This window comes from Tauraco erythrolophus, chromosome 4 (genome assembly GCF_009769465.1).
Source record: "Tauraco erythrolophus isolate bTauEry1 chromosome 4, bTauEry1.pri, whole genome shotgun sequence".
NCBI lineage: Eukaryota > Metazoa > Chordata > Aves > Musophagiformes > Musophagidae > Tauraco > Tauraco erythrolophus.
In genome coordinates this window covers 50,445,168-50,457,909 of record NC_141468.1, presented here as the reverse complement: position 1 = coordinate 50,457,909, position 12,742 = coordinate 50,445,168, and positions in this window count along the sequence as shown.

Below are 12,742 nucleotides of genomic sequence, written 5' to 3'. Positions count from 1 at the left end.
GCCTCGGCAGAGGCTCAGCTGGGCCTCCAGAGAGAGACCGCTTTCAGGTTTGCTTCATCAGCAGAACTAAAAACAAAACAAAAAACCTCAAACAAACAAGAAAAGACAACAAAGGTCTCCACACCTCATTACATCCGCGTGATCTTACGAAAAAGGGCCGGACATTCTGACAAGGCAACTGCACTGACAGGGACATAAAACACTTACTCAAGGTGTCCAGACAGCATAGCATAATAGACAGCTGTGCGGCCACGACGGTCTTTAGCAGAAAGATCAGCACCGTGGCGAAGGAGAATTCGTATGACATCCATATGCCCAGCAAGAACAGCAATCATAAGAGTGGTCCTAGAACATCCAAGAGAGGACAGGAAATCCATCAGCTTCCGCAGATGCTGCATTGCCATTACTTCAGCCCCTCTTTGCTCCCCACAAATTCCTTTCCCCTCTCCTACGGGCAGAGGGAAAGCACAGCCAAACACGTGGAGCATCAGAGAATTCAGGTTGGCGGGACCTCAGGAGGTCTCCAGGCCAACCACCTGCCCAGAGCAGACTCGGGGCGTGTGGCCGGGGGTGTCTGTGTGTGTGGGGGTGTGGGTGTGGCACCACAGCCAACGCTTCCTTCAGCCTCAGTGCGGAAATCGTCCCGAGGTAAGACAGCAGTGAGTGCGGGTCGGCTTTCACGAGTCACACGGAAGGAGCTCCTTCTGGGCAGCTCTTGGTTCTTTCTCAAAGCTCATTCCTGTGCCCCCCATCAACCTGACTTGAACAATGCTGAGGAGTCCCACGCGCACTTTTGACAAACCCTTCACCTTTTGCGCCGGTCTCGAACATGCACGTCACCCTTTTTGAAGAAGGAACTCGACCATCTCTTCACAGTGCTCGATGATGGCAATAGTAAGCGGAGTGTACCCAACTGAAAGGAGAAATCATCTCCTTTAATCCACAGAAAAGTCAAGCAAGTTGGGGAAGAGGAGCCTTCCCTGAAGGCCAAGCTCACCCTGTTCTGAGCATCAATATCACGTTATGCTCAAGTAACAGCTCCACTAGAGACGTGCCAGGAATTTCGGCAGCCAGGTGAAGGGCAGTGTTTGCCGCAAACATCTTTGAAGTCGGGTTGGCACCGTGCTCCAGTAGAATAGCCGCACAGTCTGCGTGCTGGTGCTCTACTGCCTGGAAACAAGACGCAAAGGAGGAGTAACTTCCAGCATCTTTTCTCTTGTCAGAACTCCTGTGCCTTCCCAACTCTGGAAAGTATGAGTGTCTTCAAAGATTAGGTAACGTATGCCCCTTGTCTGCTGACTGCAACATACCTGCTTCTACGCAGGCCTACGTAAAGAATCACGCAAGGTACGTACGGCTCAGCGCACAATCGATGAGCCCAGCATACAAGAATATCGCCTATTGCGCGTACCTTCATCAGCGGCGACCTGTTAAAGCTGTCGCCAGTGTTCAGCTGGCACCGTTTCCTGCTGGAAACCAAACATCTGTGGGGTCGCTCTCACAAGGAAGGTGCAGCGGAGGTGTCCTGGAAATTACATACCCTTCGGTTAACACAGACAGACAGCTGAAGACACTGTTTCAGGCTGTGGTACCCAAAGCCTGTGGCACAGGGCCACAAGCCTCACGTGGCAAAAGCCAAGCCAAAAGCAAGCTTTCTTGTTCCAGAGCTGGTGGCAGTAGTTGCACACCCAAAGCCTGGGGCAGGCTAGGAAAAATCCCCAACGCATCCGCTGGGTCAGGAGGCGTCTCCTCAGCTGTGTAAATGAAGCTGCACAAGCAGATTCCTGTGCCCAGGCACTGGTCCCTGCCTCCAGCAGGACCATCCAGCACAGCAAAGGAGACCACGTCTTGGCAGCCTGGAGTCTATGGACGCTACGTAAGTCTGCGGAGCCTGTGTGTAAGCTGCGGGCTATTCCCGCCATCAGTCCCGTGCCAGACACGTCCTGGAGGCAGAGGGGATGGGATTTCTAACAGCAACGGGAAGGCTGTGCCCTGTCTTTCCGTGAATCCGTGGCCTGCTCGAGCAAGCTGCTCAGTCTGGCAACAGGAAAGGAGCTGTCTCTGCTTGGACAAAGGCCTGCTGAGCTCCACAGGAGACTCACTACAGGGAGCAGGCTGGCAGGGCAGAGCGGACGGAGCATCCGCCGGCTCCTGTCGCAGCTTGGGCAGGCGCCCGGTAAGGTCAGCACTTGGGTAAGGAGCCGGCCCTGCTCCTGGGGTGCTTGCAACCGTGCTGGGCTTTGGCGGCTCTGGCAGCCAGGCTGGCTGGAGGGTTTGCTACGGGCACTGCCCGCCCCTTACCGCTGTTTCGCGAACCACCCGTTGACGGGGAGTGTCCACCGCCACCGGCGCCGCTGCGGCCGGGGCACATCGCTGCTGGCGGCCGCCCCGCGCTGCCCGGACCGGCGCTCGGGGGCTTTGGCCGCGCTGGGCGCGGGAGCGCTGCCGGACGGCGGCCGCTCCCGCACCCTCCGGAGGAGCCCGAGGAGCCGCTGCATGCTGCGGCGGGGACGAGGGCACGGCCCGCCCCGCGGTTGGCAGCCGCAGAAGGCGCCCGGACTCTGCTGAGCCCCCGGCGGGGAGAGGGAGGAGACGGGGAGAGGCGAGAGCCGAGCCCCGGGCGGGGAGAGGGAGGAGAACGGGACAGGCGAGAGCCGAGAGCCGACCCCGGGCGGGGAGAGGGAGGAGAACGGCGACAGGCGAGAGCCGAGCCCCGGCGGGGAGAGGGAGGAGAACGGGGACAGGCGAGAGCCGAGAGCCGAGCCCCGGGCGGGGAGAGGGAGGAGAACGGCGACAGGCGAGAGCCGAGCCCCGGGCGACGGACGCGACTCGCAGCCGCCTACGCTCCGAGCCAGAGAGATGCTGCCGGTTCCGCTGCCGGACCGACAGTGCAGCGGCGGCCCCCGCGGGCGTTCTACAAGGGGCAGCGTCGAGCGCGCTCGGGGCGTCACAGAAGGCGGGGGACGGGCGCGTCATAGGGGGCAGGGGGCGGCGGCCCGGGCCGGGAGGGCTCTGCCTTCGCCGTCAGGGCGGCCCGGTGGTGGTGCTGGGCGCTGGGTGGCCGGAAAATGCCTTTGAAAACGTGCTACTTGCACAGCTGCTGTTGGAGAGCCCTGTTTGTCCCGTGTTAGAACCTTGAAGGACGCGTCCTTCTGGGATTTGAAGCAAAACGCGGCAGGTGTGGCCACGGACGGGGCGGCTGACAAACCGTTGAACGTGTAGCAAAGCTTCGCCCTGTCCCATCGGTCGCTCGCTGGTGCTGCGTGAACGGCAGGAGCCGCGGCTGCTCGGGCACCAACCCGCTGAAACCGCCTGTCCCTGGGAATTAGATGCAGTCCTCTGCACTGGACTGCGCACCCTCCATGTCCGTCTGCAGCTGGAAGCTGCACGCCGACTGACACTTCCCTTGGACCTTCAGAAATGATCTGCGTAATTTAAGACACGCGTGAGAACTGGCACAGACTCCCCCTCGACCCCTTTCCACGCACAAAGCTCCCGCTTGAGGCAACGTGCGTAACACGGTACCAGGTGACGGAAAGAAGGAAAAGGGAAACACCGCCAGCGTGTTGAGCATCTCTGTTGAGCAGCGCTTTCAAAAGCAGCGGAAGGACACCTGCCCAAGACAGAGAGGGCCTAGGCAGAAGCAGCTAAGCGTCTAGACTGTAGGCCCTACGGGCAACCACCGTTTGACACTGGCTGGATTCAAGAAGAGCTGTGCGGTGAAAAAGCAGCAACCTCCACAACACCAGCCTTCTGGGATTTCAGAGGCTTGTAAACATTGGAAGCTTTACGGCTTCAGTGCTGTACTCGAAATCCAGCGCAAAGGCCAGCTTCCAGGAGGCCTGGGTCATTAGCTTGACCTCACTTTGTCCCAGTCCTAACTGAACAGCTTGCCCGCAGTGGGAACTTCACCAGACTGCCACGACTTCTGAAATATGATGGATAGTGGCTTAGCAACTTCATCTGCCAGTTCCCTCAGGACCCGCGGATGCACCTCATCAGGTCCCATGGACTTGTCCACCTTCAGGTTCTTTAGATGGTCTCGAACCAGATCTTCTCCTACAGTGGGCGGTTCTTCATTCTCCCAGTCCCTGCCTTTGCCTTCTGTGACTGTGGCCGTGCAGCTGGAACTCTTGCCAGTGAAGACTGAGGCAAAGAAGTCATTGAGAACCTCAGCCTTCTCCATATCCCGGGTAGCCAGGTCCCCCGTTTCCTTCCGGAGAGGGCCTACGTTTTCCCTAGATCTTTTTGTTACTGACATATCTATAGAAGTTTTTCTTGTTGCCCTTGATGTCCCTGGCCAGATTTAACTCTATCAGGGCTTTAGCTTTCCTAACCCGATCTCTGGTTGCTCGGACAATTGCTCTGTATTCTTCCCAGGCTACCTGTCCTTGCTTCCACCCTCTGTAGGCCTTCTTTTTGTGTCCGAGTTGGTCCCTGAAGAGGCCAAAGTCCGCTCTCCTGAAATACAGGGTGGTAGTGACCTTGCTGGGCACCCTCCTTGCTTCCCTAACAATCTTGAACTCCACCATTTCATGATCACTGCAGCCAAGGCTGTCCTTGAGCGTCACATTCCCCACCAGCCCTTCTTTGTTGGTGAGAACAAGGTCCAGCAAAGCATCTCTCCTTGTCGGTTCTTCTACCACTTGGAGAAGGAAGTCATCATCCATGCATTCCAGGAACCTCCTGGATTGCCTATGCTCTGCTGTGTTGTCCCTCCAACAGATATTGGGGTGGTTGAAGTCCCCATGAGGACCAGGGCTCGTGAACGTGAGGCAGCTCCTATCTGTCTGTAGAGGGCCTCATCCACTTGGTCCTCCTGGTCAGGTGGTCTGTAGCAGACCCCCACTACTATGTCCCCTGTCCCTGCTCTCCCTTTAATCCTAACCCATAAGCTCTCAGTTGGCACCTCATCCGTGTTCCCCCTGTTCCAGCTTGTGCTCATTTTTTCACACCTTTCCCCTCGGTGGGCTGCAAAACCCACTGTGCTCCCTGTGAGCACTCTGTTTTCTGACACTGGCACTTCCTCTGCCCAGCATCTTCTCATTGCTAAGTGCATTCCTTCCCTGGGGAAGGGCAGGAAAAGAAAAGGCTGTGTGTTGTTTTTACAGCAGGCTGGGTGGAAGGCGGCACTGGAAAGCAGAACCTGGCAGTACAGCACTGACGCGCGGATCCAGATACCAAAAACCAAACGCTCAAACGTGTCAACGACAAAGCTACAGCCTAGGGGCTACAGCTGACACTGAAAAGGAAATTGATCTTTCCAGGACTCATTCTGGAGTTTTAGAAAGCAGGCAATCTTCATTTCAGCGCTGGGTGCACGGGGGATATTTCCTCCTATTGGGCACACCCGGCTTCTGGACAGAAAATTAGTTATACACTACAATCCTGCATAATTCGTAACATATTTACATATTCTTAAACGATTGGTTAATTTTCTCTCTTTTCATGTAAATGACTTCGCATGCTCAGTTCTCTTCCTCCGCCCCTTTCTTTTGGTCTGGGGTGTATTTAGGGTAGGAGGTCTGTGAGTTGGTGGTCGCGATCTCCCCCTGCCGGAATTACCTTTCCCCCAAGTCACTGCATGTTCACAGTTCAGAAAAACATGATAACCAAGTTTGTGCGGTTTCTGGGATGTTCCCTCCAAGGGCAGACAGTTCTTGATAAAGAGTCTCCTGTTTAATCACTCCTGACAGCTTCAAGGCTGGTCATCTTGCTAGTTTCTTTAGGTACGCGTAAATCACTTACTGCCTACTAAACCCTTCATGAAACTCTTCCACAAAACTTTAACACCTTTATTGTTGGGTAACATAACAATATTAACCATTTAAGATGTTAGTAACACCTGTTGCCCATGAAACACTGCAAGTATTTTAGTGGAATCTGTTATTTCCTGTTAAGATAGGAAAAACCCTGTTCTAAAAAATCTTCAATTGAGAACCGCATAAATGGTATCAAGTGCTTTTTCAGTTCAACTCTAGGTTTTAGGCGTGGCTAACATTATGAACCTCTGTATTCATGCTTGGATTCTAAGAATTGGTGGATAACGGGGATCATGCTGCTGAACAAACACTCACAGAGTCGGAAATGGAAAGAAGACGAAATTCAGATGCACCAGTTTAAGACGATAGAAATACATGAATGTATGTTCAAGCACAGTCTGTAAGCGTAAAGGCATTGGGATTATATAACTATTAACTTCCATTAATATAAACTGGCAATCTCCTAGTTAAAAAAAAAAAAACAAACCAACAAACACAAATGGAAAATGATTGTGTAATTAAACTATACTGACTTTTACTGTGGTTATTGTACTGGTGCTATTTTTGTAGAATGAAGTAGAGAGTTGCTAGATTTGTCACCAGTCTCTCCTTCAAGGACTTTTTCACTCTCTCATTCTTGTCTGAGTTCTTCAGCATCTGTTTGTCCTCTGGTTTTGGTGCAAATAAATATATATTTTAGATTCCTGCTCTTACAATTTCACAGGCATTTGTTTCGTATCTATATTATCCAAGAAACAGCAAACTTGACAGTGAACTGTTTAGTTATTTGCAGTGTGTTCACTGTCTTCTACCAACGGGAGAATAATGGGATTTATATGTGCTTATGTTTAACAAAAACATTTTATCTTGGACAAGATTTTCTATTCTAATTGTTTTTTATTGTGTTTTTCTTTATGAAAATATCAGTTTCAAGAACTGTAACGAATATTTCACAGCATTTATACAGCAATCTAATGAATTATGAGCAAAACTCCTACTTTGTGCATACGAGTTAAAAAGACTCTTCATGGATACGCTGCCCTTGCAGGACAACTGTCAGATCTAGGGTTTAAGTAATAATTGCTAATTTAAATGCCTTTCTTGTGTTTTTTTTTTTTTAATATGTATTTTTAAATTTTATAATTAGAAATGGTCAGCAATGACACTCCAGTTGTAACAATTTGCTTCTCTTCAAGAATACGTAATGAGGTCTTATTGTTGCATTTTTTTCAGTCTCCTGTGGGGGCTTGGGGAGAATTTTTTTTACATTTGACCTGAGTTCTCTAGAGTATTACTCATTTGCTCACGTACAATGGTACTTAGAAACCTTTAATAGTTTTTCATAAGATTCAAGCAAAGATAAGTTTACTTTCTAATGTCAACTACTAGCTCACTTGCTTGAAGTGCTATTAATGATACCTGAACTGTGTATAATCAATACTGTGACCTTTCTATAGGCCTGGTTCTAGATCATTAAAGCTGTTAACTCTGGTGAGTGTCAGAAGATCCATGCTACATCATGTTTACAGTATTAATCTCCTTCATAACAAGGCAGTATAAATCAAAACATATTTGATTCATTTTTAATAAATTTTGTAGTTCTCAACTTCTTATCATGTTTCCACTTCCCACAATGTTTAAAGCCTTCATGACTTGTGCTGATCTAGATTTGTAAAGTCATTATTCAAAGTCTTTGATATTTACGAGATCTGAAACATTTCTACTAATTAATTATTGATTCCCCAAGTGATTCAGTCCAATCAATTTGTAATAAATATTTAAGATTTCCATGGAATAAAGATGGTTGGTTTGTTGATTGTTGTGTTGTTGTTGTTGTTGTTGTTTTAATTTTGTCTTCATGAAGTCTGAAGCAAGAAGACTTTCAATAATAATCAACAAGTTTTTATCTATGTGGATTTTTATGTGTATTTTATATATATACACATTTGTCTTAGTGTTGATGGCTCGTCCTTGAAATTAGCCAAACAAATTAGTTCTTCTAGTCTCCGAGAATATGGATTAGGCCAGGCTCCAGTCCTGCAACATCTTGCACGTTTCCATAATTTCACACACTCAAAATCCTGAACTGTAGGGAATGGTCTCAGAGAGAATTATGAAGGCTGATGAGGATCTTTATTGCAGTGTGTTCAGAGAACTAGAGCTTCAGGGAGTGAGAAGAAACAAACAGCCTAAGCTTGGTTGAAGGCCACCTAGAGCTGGTGGGAAGAAACAGCAAGTACAACATCTAATCTCTGTTTCCTCCATCGAGCTTCAGTGCTGAAGTCAGACCATTCTTCAGCAAAAGTCATGAATCTGCTTGAAATTCAGAAAGCAGAATCTTATCCCAAGAGTAGTCCTCCTAACTTTTTTCAGCACTCTCTGAAAGGACTGATAAGAGCTAATCACTGAATTTTCGAAGCATGACTGATGTAGAAGGAGAAAGTAGATTAGAGACATCTTCTGCTACTACTGCAGCAATTATGCCCAGGATTGACTTTTTTCCTATCCAGCTGTTTAAGTCTAGTTCTATTTTTTGTTCTTCTTCCTAATAAATATCCAAAATGAATCTACTCCAGTACTACAATTAATTGCATTCACTTCTTAACTCAACAGGGTGGACTACAGCATAAGATCCAAATTATATATTTATAACACCTTGCAATTTTCTCATGAAAGAATATAGCTAAATTCCAAATATTAGGTGCAAGTTCAAACTACTGAGGTGTAATGGATTTTAGGAGAGAGAAATGCTTTTGCCTTCTCCTCTTGCAAGCAAAGAAGTAACGTATAATTGCAGACCTTTCTACTGAGGTATGTTTCGACAATACAGAGATTTTTGGTGACGGAATACAGTGAGAAATAGACTCAACCGTTCAGGTTAGAATAAATGCCCGGTCTTCTGTATCTCCACACCTTACTGCAGGATCACACACTTGTTACCAGCCCCTTTCTATTCCCCAGCTATTTTAATCCTTTTGGTTACTGACTGTGGTACTAACTGAAGGTGTTCATAGGCTGGGATAGATCCACTATACAGTTGCTGAGAGATCCTTTATTGCATGCTGAGTATGTCTGATGTGTCAGGTTTGCGAAGTATGCACAGATCAAAGGTAAACTGAGCACTGAACTTACTGCCATGTATGATTTACGTGAGGAACACCTGCCTTGTCAGAAGTCTGATAGCTTATGCTGTTGGATGTCTGAAAAAAAATGCAAGTATCACAAAATCACAAGGAAGTTGTATCCTTGTGTTTTGTTTTACTTGAGACATAACATAACATTGTGATGTCTTCTGTGCATAGCTGCTGATAATGCCTTTGACTGATGATCTTTGGAAAGAGAGGAGGAAGAGGAAAACCAGAGAGAAAGATGCCTTTCCAAATATATTATAATGGAAATGCAGTTTGTTGCCTAAACTGAAAGAAGAAGGGAGAAGAGAGTGACAAATACAGCTTTCAATTAAGGTCATTGTAGCATACTTTTTGTCTCAATAGCTGTAATTAAATACCTTTGTTTGGGGAGCAATGACCTCAGAGAAATCCTTTTGAAAACTCTTTCTTACCCTGCCTGGCAAATTCCTCTGGCAGTTGACTTACTGGTGTGTGCTGTTTCTGTGGCAGTTAGGCTCTTATTTACAAAGATTAGACAAAAAATATCGTAACTTCTCCCAAAGCCAGTAAAAGGGATGATTAAAAAAATAAAAGTGCCAATGTTTGAGTGAGTGTGTATGATAGAAAGGAGGATTTAACAAAGTTCTTCAGATTAATCTTAGAAGATCATAGTGCATAAATTTAGAAGAGGAAACAACATGAGCCTGTTTGCAACACCTCCTAGGTTCTGCACCCTGGTGCTGCATAAGTCTCAGCTGTTCAGGCTTGCAAAAGGAGCTGGGGTTTGGGTACCTTCTACTCTTTAGATACAGATCCTCTTACTCCTATTGTTTATTTGCATCGTAATACTTGTCAGCAGAATCTGTAACCTGCACAAGTAGAGTTAATGGCATATGGATATATTCCAGTTATAATCAATACGCATATACACATAAATATGTAAATTCCGAAAATAGCTTTTTTTCCCATCAACCAAGAGTATAATTTTAAAAGGGGAAAAAATGGTTCATGTGAATAGTCTTGATATGAAAGGATAGAAGCATGTAACTAAATGGCGTTAATGAAGGGTGAAGGTGAATACTGAGTATAGTATTGCCTGTGAGGATGGATTCATCAGTGAACAAACTATTAGTTTCTGGGGGATTAGCAGTTGTTAGACATGAGGTGAAGAGGTCCTTCCTTAAATAATTTTAAGGCTGCTGGGAATGGTGCCGGATTTATGATGTTAGATAGCATGAATATGGCAAAGTGGTAACATTCGTTCAGGAATGCACAATAGATTTGTTTCTCCCTATCAGAACTTCATCTCTCTTTACCTTTTAAAACAGACCTGGCCTGCTAGCCTTACTGAAGTAAGGCTAAAAAGCCTTACTAAGCACCTTGCAAGATCGAATGCAAGGCTTGACTTTGCTCACAAACGGTGATGTTCATGCTTTTACGTTAGAGTTCAGTAAAGCTCGACTTCTACTCAACGTGGTATGTCTTTAAAGCACGAAAAAGCCGTGCCTGGCTTGCTCTTCCTTCAGCGCGACCGTTTCTTTCCCCGTGTTACGTCCAGAGAGCGCTTCTGATTGGCGTTCATCTGGGCCAGCTTCTTCACTTCCTTGCTTTTGCTCCCAGGTTTTCAAAATAGAAAGATGCATCACACTCAGAGCACAGGAGTAGGATCCGTATGCAGAACGAGCAGACGGTGTTCTCCACAAAGAAGGTGGCACTGATCTCCCAAGTCCAGGTCTCCTCTCGCAGCTCTCAACCACACATCTCCCTCCTGACCACAGCACACAGCCTACCCATCAAAGGTCTCAACCTCATGACTGCTCTAAGCAGAAACACTGATGCCAGTGCATTACTGTAAACTCCTTAACAAAGACAGCGCTAAGTAGGACTTGCTGTAGTCTCATGGGTCAGCTCAAAGCCGGCAAGCTGGGGAACGGGCCAGCAGGGCTTTCAGAGCAGCCGATAGTCAGTAGAACAGAGGAAGTGATCTCTCGTAGGCTCCCTCATCTGAAAGTTTCCCCATGTGAAATATGGTTCTAGGCTGTGTAGCTCATGAAAAGGGAGAGCTCTGGCCAGCTTACTAAGACTTTCAGGTCTTTCTGAAGGGCTTCCATGGTCTTGGCTTCTTGCTGGGCTGTGGCTTGCAGCCTGGCCTTTCCAACTTGGAGCCTGAAAAAGAAGTACAGGCCTTATCGCACCCGTCCACAAGAGCACCAATCCCAAAAGTAGAGTGTGCAAGAACCTCATCTAAAACAAAATGGTTTGAAAATCGTTTATTAGTATCTCGCTGTGATGCAAGAAGGCAGTGCTGTTGTTTTCACACAACCGCAAAAAAACGAAGCCTTGCTCCGGTGTGTTACGTCCTTACGGTTGCATGTATTCTTCTAGCTCTGCAGTAGCCACTGCTCCACAAGCCGTGGCCAGAAAACCTGCAGGTTCCTGGAAGGGATTAGTTCCTCCTCCTTGTTCTTTATGGCGTTCTTCGGGATTCGGCGTAACACTCAGTCCGGATATGCTGTCTCTTTCAATTCCTGCAGCTGCCAAAGCACAACAAGAATCCCCAGTAGTCAGCTTCGGTTTGATAAAAAGGAGCGGGTTGCTTTGACTCTCACTTCGACCCCAAAACCCATGTTACGCCTTCATCTTTTATACTGGCCCCTCTCCTACATCTACATCGATCTCCTACAGCGTTTCCGAAACGCTGCCACAACACTCCTCCTCCTCCTCCTCTCTCAAGGACTCTGAACGCTCTTTGAGTCACTTGTAGGCTACCCCAGCAGGGTTAGAAGCTCCTCCTCCTCCACGAGTGACTTTGCAACGCCGTAACAAGGATGAGGGGATGAGGGATTCCAAAAAAGCACCAGCGCAACACTCCAGTATGCCTACCCTTTCTGCGTCAGCATACACTCTGTTTTGCCAAACCCAGAGAAGAAGCAAACAGAGGTGCTCCGTGAAACTTGAGAAGCAGCTTTTGAAAGGAATGCACACACCCTTCACCAATCAAAGACCAAGCGAGTTCACAGTTAGTGACCCTTCTAATCGTACCCACCAGGCGAGTCACTCACAGGTCACTCAATCTACTCCTGTTGCAAAGTTGTCGAGTGCACTAAGACCACCTGAGCGCAGCCCTGCACTGTAACTTCAAGCGGTGCAAACAGGCAGCCACCCAAGGCAGCAGTGCTGTTTCGTCCCAGCCCCTCATCACAGCTAGCCGCACACGGAACCACCCTGGCTTACACAAAACCCCCAAGAAAGGATCAGTTCCCTGCCCGAGGCCCCTGCCAAGAGACAAGAGACAGGCTTTCTCCATACCTTAGCTTTAGACCTGTCCAGTTCCTTCTGCAATTGCAGTTTCTGTTCCTGCAGGTCCCTGCTGTAGCGCTTCTTCACTTCATGAGAAGCTTCTAACAGGGAGTTCTTTTCAAGAGTGTCAGCAAGCTCCTGCTGTAGCTCCTTTATCCATCTCTAAAGAATGGGTGTGCCATGAACATAGAGAAATCGGTGAGAAGACAACATGACAGTAGGGAAAGGAATCCTCAGCAACACTACTACATCACGCCACATTTCAGCCCTGGGGCAAGAGAAGCATGACTTCACCCACAGGTAATGCATTACCTCCAGAAGGGAAAGCATAGTATTCTGAAAAAGAGCAGGCAAAATCTTCCTTTCGTTCTGCTCCTGATGCTGGCAGGACACCTACGAAGAAGGTAAGAAGCACAACGATGCTGTGAGTGCTGGTTCCACTCTGCTCTTCATCATCCACTTCACTCCAGGGAAGCTCACAAAGGTAACCGTCCAGTCCGTCAGGAAATTACCATTGCTGCGCTCATCTGCAATGGACTGTGCGCACCCTCCGTGTCCGTCCGCAGCTGG